Below are 15,245 nucleotides of genomic sequence, written 5' to 3' on the forward strand. Positions count from 1 at the left end.
TGTCCTAATGCACTATATCATTAGGTGACGACTCTTCAACTTCTAAACCCAATTCTCGAAAGGTAATAGAGTTGTCCTCCCAATGTCGTATACCCGATTTCTGACCCCACGGTTAGAGAAAAAGGGGGCGTCGACATGGGACAGTGGTGGAACAGAAGCATGGTTTTCTGCGTAGTTGGTAGGGAATGAAGGTGGAGGGTGTCCCTTAATCCAGGCCTGATACATTTCCGCCATCTGACATTTCAACCTTCGGACCTCCTCTTTCAGTTTCGATTCCGATTCAATAATCTCCTTCGGTGGGTCTACAACTCATGTGTCCAAGTCTTTGCTAGCTATGGATACCTTTCTCTTTGACCTTATGTTGTTTGGATGAATCGCCAAAGTGACACAAACTAACCACCCTCTGTTATGATAACAATGAAAGTAACAAAGAAGAGCAAAATAAAGCCAACATGTTAGCGTTAAGACATTTATCAGATAGAAATATCACATTGCATGCAATGCACCTAGCAACAATTAATGGTTCTAGAATGACTTTGAGGGTCATAAGGTCATTTGGCATCATCCCAATTTTGTTCATTTTAATCTTCTCTTTTCTTTCTTTTCTATCACTTCTTGGCTTGTTCATTTTCTTTCCTCTCATTTGTCACATCCTAGAACTTCATCCTTTTTTTATTTTGAAAAAAATGATTCGATCGAACCCTATGTAGGTTGCCTACGTATCATGTTTCACATGAATCAGACCAAGCATAGTTCTGGAAAAGTAATGGACAAAATAAACTAAAAACAAAAATCTTTATGGATTTTTCATTTATAACCTTTTTTCGGTTTTCAAATACAGAACAGGAAGTACTATAATAAAAGACTCGACAATCTTAACTAGACTGACAGAATCGATACTACTGTACAAGACTAAAAATTAAAATACAATATAAAATAGACTAAAAAAATAAAAAGTTTCCTCAAACAGCTCGAGTTTGCAAGGGTCTTAACTGGAATGGTCCTAGGGTATCTGTCATGCTCGAGCTCTGGTAAATGAATCCATACCTGAATGAGAAAAATTAGGCCAAACAAATTAAATGACTCAGAGACACTATGTGAGACCACAACGCCTCCTATTGGACACATGCAAGACACGATTGAGCTACTTTTGAAAATTAACCTACGTGGCCAAGAGTGGCTATTAATACAAACTCAACAAAGGTGACCTCTAAGACATGGAAAAATACCTCACTAAGGCTTATATGGATTCAAACTCCCAATAATCATGGCCTAAAATTAATTTGCAGAAATCACCCATTTTGCAAAAACGGCCGATATGGCCAGAGGTGGCTAAAGATGCAAACTCAAAAAGGACGGACCTTAAAGTAATATGATACCTAGTTGTGGACTCAAGATCCTAAGACATGTGTCATTGAAACACTTTTGTGAAAATGACCCTATTTTGCAAAAATGGCCGATGTGGCCGAACGTGGTTAGACACGCAAGATTTGGCTAAGATCCCGCGAAGCCCAGAACCTAAGAATTACTAGGAAGACCAGACCCTATGTGGGCTACCTACGTATCCCGCCCCGAAAGACGAGAATCTGGTATGCGTAGTTCGGGCAGATTGGATACGAGAGAGAATTAAAAAACACTAATTTGAAGAAAACATATCTTTTTGTCTTATTTTTTTTAATAAAAAAATGATGAAACATGTGTCACACCTCCTTTTCATTTACACCCGCAAGGGCATTGTACAGGAGTTTTTCCAATTAAAGGACAATCGGAATGGGATTTATTATTAAGGAATTAGAGTAGCCACTTGGGAGATTAATGGTGTCCCAAGTCACCGGTTGAATCCCGAACCGAGGAAAAATATGACTCTGTTACAGTCTGCGAACCAGAAATCTGAGTAAGGAATTCTGTTAACCCGGGAGAAGGTGTTAGGCATTCCAAAGTTTCGTGGTTCTAGCACGGTCGCTTAACTGTTGTATTTGATTTTATTTGATTTCAAAACATTCTAGCTTATGTGCCTTTTATTTGTGAAACCGCTTTTTATCATTATTTATTTTAAAAGAATTGCGATGTCGTGAAAATGCGTTTCGAACCACGTCGCAATCAATACACCCGTGGTTGTTGACACATTTCAACTTCGTTGAGATTTGGATTTGGGTCGCATCAATGCACACTCGAGTTTAAAAAAGTAATTTAATTAAATCATGCCTAAAGATGCTAACGTAGTATTATTTTGGGGAAAATCCATGAAGTTCGCTAAACGGCCATCCCAAATTCTAATTATTTCGATAATTATTTATTGAGGGCCCCGCAATTTTGTAGTTTCATTTGGCGAGGCTCGTCTCTTTATTTTATTGAAAGGCCAACCTAAGAGTGGTTATGATTTTTCTATTATTAATTGTCTCTACAAAAATAAAAACCGTGACTTTGTTTTGAATTTACCAATTTTAATAAAACTACCTTTTTCATACCTAAACTACCCCTGAAACCCTCTTGAAATTACTAACCCACCCAAACCCCTTTATTAGAGTTAAAAACTAACTGTAATTATCCCTATCAGCTATAACCAATTGATTATCCTAAACTAAACTGAACTAAACTAATTAAAACAGCTAGTAACAAACCAAATAAAACTGAGAACAGATTAGAGTTAAACAAAACCCAAACGAGATTGATTAAGGACTTACTGAACGAGAATTATTCTGATAATCAAAAACTAAAACTTAAAGCAAATCAAAAAAATAATCAGAAACCAATACCTAATCCGAACATAAAAACTCAGAGCAGAAATTAAAAGCAATGGAAACTAGCCTAGAGATTAACAATTATGAGAACCAAATCAATCCAACTAAAGAACGACTAATCAGAACTAGACCTAAAATATTTGAATGGAAATATGCTTAAACGAGTGACGAAATTAAAAACTAAGCTCACAATTGATTAAACATGGAACCATCATGTAATTAATTCACGCTAGCATGAAAGAAGCAGAGAATAAACAAAAACAAACTTAAGCCAAAGCACTCACTGTTACGACTCGACTTCTCCCGCCTCTCAATTCAAATTTCGAGTGACTCTGGTGATATTTGAACACTGCTGATGGTGATTTCGTCATGAGAGAGATGAGGTGTTGACATAGTATCAACTTGAAGCGGTTTTGGGAAAATTAGGGTTTTGATGAAATCTTTGAATTAAGATTTGACAGACCTGGGGGTGATTCGAAGAAAATTAGGTTAGAGACAGACAGAGGAGAAGGAGGAGGACCTAGGGTGTCAATTTGGTGGTGATTGGGGATGTCGCCACCATGGAAGGCGGAGACGGCGGTGACAAAATCCAATATTCGAGCAGACCGGGTATGATTCGAGGGAAGCTGATAAGAGATTCATGATGAGGGTGTTGGGCGATCTAGGGGTGTGATTTTGGGGGTCAACGGAAGTGATGGTGTCTTCTCCGGCAGCGAAGCTGTGGCGTTACAGACGAGGGAGTACGAGGAAGATGAAGGTTGTTCGTTTAGGGTTTAGAAATTTCGGACACTTATAACTAATGTGGGGAAATAATGGGAGCCATTAGATCAATGGTGATGGGCGGCCTAGATTAGTCCTATCCTAAACGGGGTCGTTTTGGGAAATAAGGATTTGGACCGGGTGGGAAACTGGATTGGGCCTGGGTCGGAACACTGATTTGGGCTGAGGTTTGGGTTAAATTGAGATGAGCCCAATTTTGTTCTTGTTTGTTTTTTTCTGTTTTATTTCTTTTATCTATTTTTGTATTTTGTTTTCCACTTTGTAATTTTGTATTTATTTTTTTGATTTTATAAAATTGCAACAATTAAAAAAAAGTCCTAATATATTTCAAAATTAAACTAATTAATTCCAAAAATTATATTAAAATCTATTTCGGGACGAATTCACAATTAAATAATTAAAAATGTAAAAATGTACTATTTTTTTGTCATTTTCTTTATATTTTACTCTAAAACAAATCAACCCCTAAGTAATACTAAAAAAATGAAATTAAACCTAAATGCAAATATTATTTTGTATTTTCATATGAATTAACATGCACAAATAAAATGCAAACAATTAACAGAAAATGACACAAAAATGTACAAAAATTGTAAAAATAAAGAAAAATTATTTTGTTTGAATTTTGGGAATTATTCATATATAGGGCAAAAATCACGTGCTCACAGCTGCCCCTCTTTGCCCGGAAACACGAAGAGTTTTCGTGCAAAGACAAATGAGCGGAAATGAGCAATTTTTGCCCGTTTGAATATTCCGTGTGAAGCATTTTTGAAAAGTTTTGACCGCACCCTGCTTTAGAGGTTGCCTACATATCCTGGGCTAAACAGGAATCAAGTCGGTGTAGTTCGTGAGTGTCTGGTAGCTGGGCCTACCAGGAGCTGTGATTTCACTGCACTTGCTGTTGTTACTGCTTGTTGACCTCCCTTATTACACCACGTCAAAGATAAAAAGAAGTTAAACTAACTATGCTCTATGAATTACAAAAGTCCTATCTAGATTCTTCAAACTTGCTCTCGTACTTCCTTGTTGCCTTGTCGTCTTGTATTTTCTCGTTGCCTCATTGTCTTGTGTTCTCTTGTTGTCTCATTGTCTTGTATTTTCTCGGTAAAATTCCTTGTTGCTACTTCAAACGGTCAACTGAGATGTTGTTCCTTCTCTCCAAACTGCTGAACTTGAATAAACTTGAACTTGAATGTATTTCTCGGTTATCCAGGCGGGCTCCTGACTGCTGACCTTGAAATTGAAAGTATTCCTCTATTATCCAGGAGGGCCCCTGACTCTAAATTTGAAACTGTATTTATTCCTCTATTATCCAGGCGGGCCCCTAGCTGCATGAACTTGAATTTGAAAGTATTCCTCTATTATCCAGACGGGCTCTTGACTTCATAACTTGAATGCATGCCTCTGTTCTTTAGACGGGCTTCTGACTGCTGAACTTGAAGTTGAATTTATTCCTCTGTTATCCAGGCGGGCTCCTGACTTCTGAATTTTGAAATTGAATGTATTCCTCTGTTATCCAGGCGGGCCCCTGACTTCTGAATTTTGAAATTGAAAGTATTCCTCTATTATCCAGGTGGGCTCCTGACTTCACAACATAAACACAACAAGGAAAAACTTTCTGCCCCAGTTTGAAAACTGGGTACATGTTACTGGATGAGAATTTAAAAACTAAAACCTGAATTGTAATACCTCTATTCTCTAGGCGGGCTCCTGACTTCAACTACAACTTGAATATAAATACCTCCATTCTCCCGGGGGACTCCTAACTACTGATATTTGAATGCATGTCTCTGTTCTCCAGGTGGACTCCTGATTGATCTCTCTATGCTACTCCTCATTTTCTTGGATTTTAACCATGCCACACTTGCGATTAAACTTGATTAATACCTGCTCTTCCCTCACAGTGAATTCCTCCTGACAAACAATTTTTTCTGCCCCTGTTTCAATCACCGAAAATTTCGTTAGTTAAAAAAATGGTGGCTAGTTGATGGCATTCTTGCTGCATCGTCCTTCCATTGCCTTGCTTTGTACTGCCTGACTTCCTCTGAACTGCCTGTCTTTCCAACCGACTTCCGCATTCCCCAATTTCTGACCACCTGAATGCTTTTGTACCCATGTCTTACCTTTCCGGCCCCTTTTGCCTGAACCTTTACATTTCCCATAACATTTCCCAAATATTCTGCCGATGCAACTTTCGATGACTTTCCCTATTCCATTTTACATCACATCATTGTTGACATGCTCTGACAACATTATGCTTTACCATTTTCAAAAGCTGGTAGTGGGCTTTGAGATCCTTTCCCCTTTGTATTAAACAAAACTGACATTGGAACATTTAGAAAAACAAAACCCCCAAAAGAGAATGAAATGCAATGGTTTTACGGGTTAAGGATAAGATGAACCCAAAACCAGATGATTGTTTAAAAAGAGAAGGAAAAGAAACTTATCTGAGCGGAACGGCTGGTACCAATGGTCATGACATGCATTTTGGATTAATCGGCCCAATCTGTCCAACTAACCAACTTTTAATTGCCATACTTTGTTGCCCCAGAATTTCCATCACTTGATTACTTTACCCAAACCTTAGATTTGTTCATCCTGCGGTTCCTTGAAACAGTTTTCCACCCACAGACCTTTTGCCAATTAACTATCTTTCAACTCACTTTCGCCTCAAGGTGCCCGCGAGGGTTTTCACCAATAAGACTCTCTCATTTATTTTTCTCTCAGCTCCCGTCGCCTTATGGTGCCTGTGAAGGTTTTCACCAATAAGACTCTCTCATTTTTTACTTTGTTTTTCTTGCTTGAACCCGAATGTTGCCCCTATCATGAGTTACTTCTACCTGCTCAACTTGGCATTTCTCAAAAACTAATCAGAAGGTCTTTTTTTTGGACCGTAATGTAGGATTTTGGATTGGGTTAGAAATAAAGGTATAAAAGGCTCAAAACAATTCAAATGGGTTCAAATTACAACTTTCGGAATCCAACTTCTAACAACAATCACAACTTCTGCTCCAGTTTCTTGCTTGGGGACTTTTGGATTTTTATTTTGGGTATGACTGAACCTCGGAGTAAGGCTGCCTACGTACCCTTTCGGGATCAAGTCAAACGTAGTTCACTGCATCATAATTACCTTTGTTGTTGTGTCTTTTCTTTTATTTTCTTTCTTTTCATCTTCTTTTCCTTTCTTTTCTCCTCTTTTTCTCCTTTTCTTTTCTTCTTTTTCTTTTCTTTTCTTTCTCTTTTCCTTCACTTTTCATTTTTCTTTTCTATTCTTTTTTTTTTCTTTTTTTTTTCTTCTTTCCTTTTCTTTCCTTTTTCCTTTGATTTTCTTTTCTTTCTTTTATGTTCGGCACCTGTGTTCCTTGATAGTGCCATTGATTCCGAAAGAGGGGTATGAAAAATAAGTAAGGCTCAAAGGGGATAATAGTGGATAAAGTATTTGGATAGCATAACAAAACGCCTTCGTCATTTCAATCTTTAAAAGGGGCCAAATACAAACAAGTACATTCAGAATAAAGAATCATACATATTATCTCTTGGCCGCATCGGAATTGATGGCCATTTCTACACATTTTCCTTCTATGTCTGTCAGATATAGTGCACCATTAGACAACACTCTGGTTACAACAAATGGCCTCTGCCAGTTTGGGGCGAATTTTCCTTTTTCTTCAGCCCAATGAGGCAGAATACGTCTCAGCACTAACTGTCCTACTTCAAACTTCCTCGGACGCACTTTCTTGTTGTACGCTCTAGTCATTCTTTGCTGGTACAGTTGACCATGACACACTGATGCCAATCTCTTCTCGTCAATCAAACTCAACTGCTCGAGGCAGCTTTTCACCCATTCATCATCATCGATCTCAGCCTCCGTGATGATTCGCAGAGACGGGATTTCCACCTCTGCAGGTATAACTGCCTCGATGCCATACACCAATGAATAAGGAGTCGCCCCCATCGAGGTACGAACGGTGGTGCAGTACCCTAACAATGCAAAAGGTAACTTCTCATGCTACTGTCTAGACCCTTCAACCATCTTCCGGAGTATTTTCTTTATATTCTTATTGGCTGCTTCAACTGCACCATTTGCCTTGGGACGGTATGGAGTAGAATGCCTATGGGTAATCTTAAACTGCTCACATGTCTCCTTCATCAAATGACTATTAAGATTAGCCCCATTATCCGTGATGATTACCTTTGGAATCCCAAAGCGACAGATGATATTTGAGCGCACAAAGTCGACCACAACTTTCTTAGTCACAGACTTAAACGTCTTAGCTTCCACCCATTTGGTAAAATAGTCTATAGCTACCAGAATAAACCTATGCCCATTTGATACTGCTAGATCAATGTGCCCAATAACATCCATGCCCCATGCAACAAAAGGCCATGGTGCGGACATCGTATGTAGTTCTGATGGTGGAGAATGAATCAAATCTCCATGCACTTGGCACTGATGACATTTATGCACAAAACTGATACAATCCCGCTCCATAGTGAGCCAATAATAACCTGCTCGGAGAATCTTTTTTGCTAGAACGTACCCACTCATATGCGGTCCACAAACTCCGGAATGTACCTTAGTCATGATAGATGTGGCCTGTCTTGCGTCCATGCATCTCAACAACCCGAGGTCTGGAGTTCTTTTGTACAACACTCCTCCACTAAAGAAAAACCTGCTTGCCAATCGCCGAATCATTCTTTTCTAATCACTGGTGTCTTGTACCGGATATACTCTCGTCCTGATGTACTCTTTGATATCATGGAACCACGGCTCGTCGTCGAGTTCCTCTTCTATCATATTACAGTAAGCATGCTGATCACGGACCTGAATCTGCAACGGGTAAACATACGCCTTATCTGGATGATGCAACATCGACGCCAAAGTAGCCAAAGCGTCGGCAACCTCATTATGAATCGTTGGAATGTGCATGAACTCTATAGCCTGAAACCGCTGACAAAGCTCATGCAGACATTGTCAGTACGGTATAAGCTTTAAATCCCGTGTTTCCCATTCTCCTTGAATTTGGTGTACTAGTAGGTCCGAGTCACCCATGACCAAGACTTCCCGTATACCCATATCTACAGCTAATCTCAATCCCAATATACACGCCTCATATTCTTCCATGTTGTTCGTACAGTAAAAACAAAGTCGAGCTGTAACAGGGTAATGCTGACCTGTTTCCAAAATAAGTACCGCTACTATTCCCATGCCTTTCATATTTGCAGCCCCATCAAACAAAAGTTTCCATCCCGGCTTCTCAGCTTGTTCCAATTCATCAATGTGTATCACCTCTTCATCAGGGAAATAAGTTTTCAAAGGTTCGTAATCTTCATCGGCGGGGTTCTCAGCTAAATGATCAGCTAATGCATGTGCTTTCATTGCAGTCCGTGTCACATAGATAATGTCAATCTCTGTAAGCAGGATCTGCCACCTTGCAAGCCTCCCTATGGGCATAGGATTCTGAAAAATATACTTCAATGGGTCCAAGCGAGATATGAGGTAAGTGTTGTAGTATGACAAATAATGTTTCAACTTCTGTGCCACCCAAGTTAGGGCGCAACATGTCCTCTCCATATGAGTATACTTAACCTCATAAGATGTGAACTTCTTGCTGAGATAGTAGATAGCCTGCTCCTTTCTACTCGTAACATCATGCTGCCCCAGTACACAGCCGAATGAATTATCCAAAACCGTCAGATATAGAATCAAAGGCCTCTCTGGTTCTGGCGGGACCAACACGGGTGGGTTTGACAAATACCCCTTTATCTTATCAAAAGCCTCTTGACATTCATCAGTCCATTTGACTGCAGCATCTTTCTTTAACAGCTTGAAAATCGGCTCACAAGTTGTCGTGAGCTGAGCAATGAACCTACTGATATAATTCAATCTTCCTAATAAACTCATCACCTCAGTTTTGTTTCTTGGAGGTGGCAATTCCTGAATAGCTTTGATCTTCGACGGGTCTAATTCAATACCCCGCCGGCTGACTATAAACCCCAACAACTTCCCAGATGGCACCTCGAAAGCACACTTTGCAGGATTGAGCTTAAGATTGTACCTGCGAAGCCTTTGAAAGAACTTTCTCAAATCTCTGACATGGTCAGACTGCTGTCTAGACTTCACAATCACATCATCCACGTACACCTCGATTTCCTTATGTATCATATCATGGAATATTGTTGTCATGGCCCTCATATAAGTTGTCCCAGCATTTTTCAAACCGAACGGCATGACCCGATAACAGTACGTTCCCCACGGCAGTGATGAATGTTGTCTTTTCTGCATCTTCCTCGTCCATTAGAATTTGATGATAACCCGCGTAATAATCCACAAAAGAACCAATATCATGTTTGGCACAATTGTCAATCAGTATATGGATGTTAGGTAGTGGGAAATTGTCTTTTGGACTCGCCTTGTTAAGATCTCGATAATCGACACACACCCTGGTCTTGCCATCTTTCTTCGGCACAGGCACAACATTAGCTAACAAAGTGGGATACCGTGTAACCCAAATGACCTTTGCATCAAATTGCTTGGTAATTTCTTCTTTGATCTTCACACTTATGTCCGTTTTGAACTTTCTCAACTTCTGCTTGACAGGAGGGAGTGCCGGATCAGTGGGTAATTTATAAACCACTAAATCGGTACTTAGTCCCGGCATATCATCATACGACCATGCAAAAACATCCTTGTATTCGAACAATACTTTAATTATCTCCTCCTTGAGTTGTGGCTCCAAATGAACACTTATTTTAGTTTTGCGAATATTGTCTTGGTCCCCTAGATTAACTGTTTCTGTGTCATTTAGGTTTGGTTTGGGTTTTTCTTCAAAGTGACTTAATTCTTTGCTAATTTCTTCATACGCCTCGTCATCATCGCATTCCACCTCATCATCACACTCGATTTCGTGTATTATTTTTTCTGAGTTAGATTGGCTTTTAAAACTGGGCCGAAGATTCCTCATGCATGTCATGTCATTGATATCAGCATAAAAAGAACTGTACATACAAGAAAAGAAAAATGGAAACAAAATTAGGAATGAAGAAAGAAGAAAATTGCATTTCATTGAATGTAAAGATAACATGGTTTTAACTTATCCAAACGGACGGAACATAGCAACTGAATTACAAACCCTAGAATAATCCAGGTGAATAAAAGGAAGACAAAACCCACTACCACGACTCCTTCCGAATTGGAAGAGGAGTAGCTTCCCAATTGTTGACATTAGCACATGGTCCGATGTACTGTATATCTGATTTGCTTGACCCTTCCCCGGCCTCAACCATGTTCACTTCAGCAAATACCCTCTCGCACACCTTATCCAAGTTCCCCTCTGCACCAATCAGTGGACCCGATACCTTTGCCAATGACTGCTTCTTGACACCCGGCCTGATGAAGGACCTGGACAAGCGTGGAATCGGTTTGGGAAGAACCCAAGCTTTCTTTTTCAACTTACGAGCTCTTCTAACCTCTGCCGCTGTTGGTTTGAACCCCAATCCGAAGGTGTCCAGGTTTTTGGGTAGAGAAACAGGTTGAATAATGCCCTGAAGCTCAGCCCCCAGACCTTTTCCTGGCACGAACCCATTACTCAGCATTTCTGATACTACAATGACGGTCGCAACTATCACCCTGGGACATGGAATGCTTTTACCCTCGGGCACTCTGTTCACCGGGACCGTGTCGAAGACCTGATAAACCCATGGTCCCTTATCATCTTCAGTTTCTATAAAGGGCATAATGGCATCATTCATAGCGCATATGGGATCTTCCCCATATAACACGATTTCTTGTCTGTCCCACTCGAACTTGACCATTTGGTACAGTGTGGAAGGCATTGCTTTGGCTACGTGGATCCATGTTCGACCCAACAAAAGATTGTAGGACACTGCATCATCCAACACCTGAAATTCCATAGTGAACTCAACTGGGCCAATAGTCAATTCGAGTATAATTTCCCCCACTGTGTTTGTTCCCCCTCCGTCGAACCCTCGAACACAAACACTATTTTTTCGGATTCTATCATCGTCAATCTTTAACTTGTTCAATGTGGACAACGTAAAAATATTAGCACTTGACCCATTATCGATCAACACCCGAGTAACCATTGAATCTTCACACTTGACCGTCAAGTAGAGAGCTTTATTGTGTTCTGTGCCTTCCATAGGCAATTCATCATCAGAAAATGTTACCCTGTTTACCTCAAAGATCTTGTTGGCAATTGTCTCCAGATGGTTCACTGAAATTTTGTCGGGCACATGAGCTTCATTCAATATCTTCATCAAAGCTCGGCAATGCTCGTCAGAATGGATAAATAATGACAACAACGAGATCTGGGCCGGTGTTTTTCTCAATTTTTCAACAATGGAATAATCTTGCACTTTCATCTTTTTCAGAAATTCCTCTGCTTCTTCTTCCGTCACAGCCTTCTTGACTAGCACTAGATTGTCTTTAGCTCCCCTAGCCTTTCTCAACTCTTCGGGAGCAAAAAAACGTCCCGACCGAGTTAATCCTTGTGCTTCACAACTCTCTTCCTCAATTTCCTTTCCTTTGTATGTCATCACACCTTGTCATATTTCCACGACACGGCTTTGCTATCAGCCACGGGTAATTGTACTATCGTCTTTATGACAACTGGTTCTATGTAGGCCCCTTTCACAACAACCACGAGTGCAGATGATGACCCTGGTACCACTAACTTGACTGGCTCTGGCTTCTTTGCAGCAACAAATGGTCCTTTTCCCATTACCAACACTGGCTTATCTTTTATCGCTTTTAGCTGAACCGCTGACCTCACGCTAACTGTCTTTTCTTTGGACTTGGCTTCCGTAGAACGGATCACCATGATCGTCTGCGAGGGTTTTTAGGCTCTGTCCCCTTATGTATCAGTTCGATCATATTGGCTTCATAATGCGCTGGTAACGAGTTTTGATTGATGTTTGGAGCCTCTGAAGCCTGTACTTCAATACAGCGATTATCAATGAGTTTGTGTACCGCATTTTTCAATTTCCAACATTTTTCAGTATCGTGCCCCGGCATCCCTGAGCAATACTCGCAGCTAACAGAATGGTCCAGTTTTCTGGGAGGGGGGTTTGGTACTTTGGACTCAATTGGGGTCAACATTCCCAACTGTTTCAATCTATGGAAGAGAGTGGTGTAAGATTCTCCCAGTGGAGTAAATGTTTTTCTATTTGGGGCCTTCTCACTTCTAAAAGCTTGGTTTTGGCGGAAGCCGGTTCCTGGTCTGTTTGTCCTGGGGGGTGGATAGGTGTTTTGTGGGGGTGGATGTGTGTTTTGGGGAGTCGGTGCACGCCATTACGAGTGCGCCGGAGGCTGAGTGTATGTCTGGGCATGGTGGATAGAAACATATGGTTCTGGTGGTGGATAGTAATGTTGTGGTGGGCCATATGGGGTATACTGGTAATTTGGGTGGGGTCTGGGTTGGTTGTAGTAGGGCAGAGGGTTATTGGGCCTGGACCAAGTACTAGCTTCAACTGTGGCAACTTCTTCCTTCTTCTTCTTTCCGAGTACACCACCAGTACCGCTTTGGATGGCCTGGGTAGTTGCTTTTAATGCCGAATAACTGAATATTTTGTTAGACTTCAATCCTTCTTCAATCATGGCTCCCATGTTTACCACTTCATTGAATGATTTTCCAACAGATGTCACCAGATGACCAAAATAGGTCGGCTCCAACGTTTGCAAGAAGTAATTTACCATCTCACTCTCCCTCATCGGAGGATCAACCCTTGCTGCTTGTTCCCTCCAGCGGAAACCAAACTCTCTAAAACTTTCCCCGGGCTTCTTTTCCAGCTTCAACAATGACAGACGATCGGGGACTATCTCAAGGTTATACTGAAAATGGCCAATGAATTCTTGCACCAAATCATCCCATTTATACGATCGGCCGGGGTCCTGTCTCGTGTACCATTCCAGTGCGGACCCGCTCAGACTTTGACCAAAATAGGCTATCAGCAATTCATCCTTCCCCCCAGCTCCTCTCATTTTACTGCAGAAACCCCGGAGGTGGGCCACCGGGTCACCATATCCCTCGTACAAATCAAACTTGGGCATTTTGAAACCTGCGGGCAACTGTACATCAGGGAAAGGGCACAAATCTTTGTATGCAACGCTGACTTGGTTGCCTAAACCATGCATGTTCCTGAAGGATTGCTCCAGGCTTTTGACTTTACAAATCACTTCCTCTTGTTCTGCATTCTTAACCGGTTTCTCAACTTCTCCCGGGATTTCAAAATGGGGAGTAAAGGTATATGGCTCAGGCATTTTAAAAGTGGGTTCAAGAGGGTAAATTTGGGTGTCGTGAGCTTGGAATAGCGGCTCACTGGACGATCTATGTAACGTGGCTGGTGGAGATGCCACGAAGACTGGACCCATAGGTGGGGGAGGGTTCTGTTTGGGTAGTGGAGCTGGAGGGGCGTATGAAGTGGTACCATAGCCCTGGGTGTGATAGGGGAAGGCTGAAGATGCGTGGGGAGTGGTGGGCTCCTGAGCCTGAGCCAGAGGTGGGATGTAAGATGGATTAGCGGGGTATAGTGGTGTCGGATGTCCCTGAGACCATGCCCGATGCATTTCGGCCATTTGCGCTTTTAGTTTCCTCATCTCTTCTTTCATAGCACCCACATTTGTTACCTCAACTTCATTTGAAGGGTCCACGAGGCTGATTTCTGAGTCATGTCCTGTCATGTTTACTTTATCTTTCGACCTGGTGTTGTACGGGTGAGTTGCTAGAACTGCCAATCAACTAACCACCTGCCTGAACTCACACATTTAGACAACCACTTTGTTAGCGATTAAGTCTTAACAAATTTGACAACTGCACGTTGGCATGAATGCACTTATACAATTAATCATGTCTATTATGCGTTTGCTCGATTGCATGCGTCATCCCGGCATTTCGTTCTTTGTTTCTTTTTACCTTTCTTTCAATTTTCTCACTCTATCCCTTTCTTGTGTCCTTTTCTTTCTTCTATTTCGTTCTCTTTTGTTTCCCACTCTTTTCTTTTTTTTTTCTCTTTTTCTTTTTGTTTTTCCGCTCTTTTCTTTCTTTCTCTTTATTTTTGCTCCCTTCTTTTTATCTCTCTCTCTTTTTTTGTTTCTCTTTTTTTTTCCCGTTTTACGATTATGGTCGAATCCTATAGAGATTGCCTATGTATCATGACCCCGCACGAATCAGACCAAGCGTAGTTCGTGAAAATAACTGCAAAAACAAAGGATAAAATACTTTTTGGAATCTTAGTTTCATTGCTAAAACAAACTATTACAAACTAGACACTTTTGCAGGATGAAAATAACAGACGCAAACTAAAACAAACACAAACTCCAAGACTACAAACATACTTGACATGAAAAGACAACGGATAGATAAAAGACAGACTCAAAACTAGAGAACTACAGACACGGACTATGCATACTCTAATGCTTCAAACTTAGGTGTCCGCGGGGCGTCGTTCGGCCTCGCCGCGGGCCTAGGATCCAAATCCCTTTCAAGCTGCTCTAATTCATTCATGGTTCGCTTCACATAGATCATTACTACTGGGACAAAAGTAGTATAGGTCATGTCTTCACAAACCCGGCATCTCCTGAAAATGGCGTGAGCAATGGCTCCAATCCTGTCTCTTGTTTGATTCTTTTCTATAAGCAAGCGTTTTATCTGAACGCTGCACGTCTTTAATGCTCGAGAGTCCTGCGGGTGTTGATCTTGCAAC

The sequence above is a fragment of the Nicotiana tabacum genome, chromosome 6, assembly GCF_000715075.1.
Source record: "Nicotiana tabacum cultivar K326 chromosome 6, ASM71507v2, whole genome shotgun sequence".
Lineage (NCBI taxonomy): Eukaryota > Viridiplantae > Streptophyta > Magnoliopsida > Solanales > Solanaceae > Nicotiana > Nicotiana tabacum.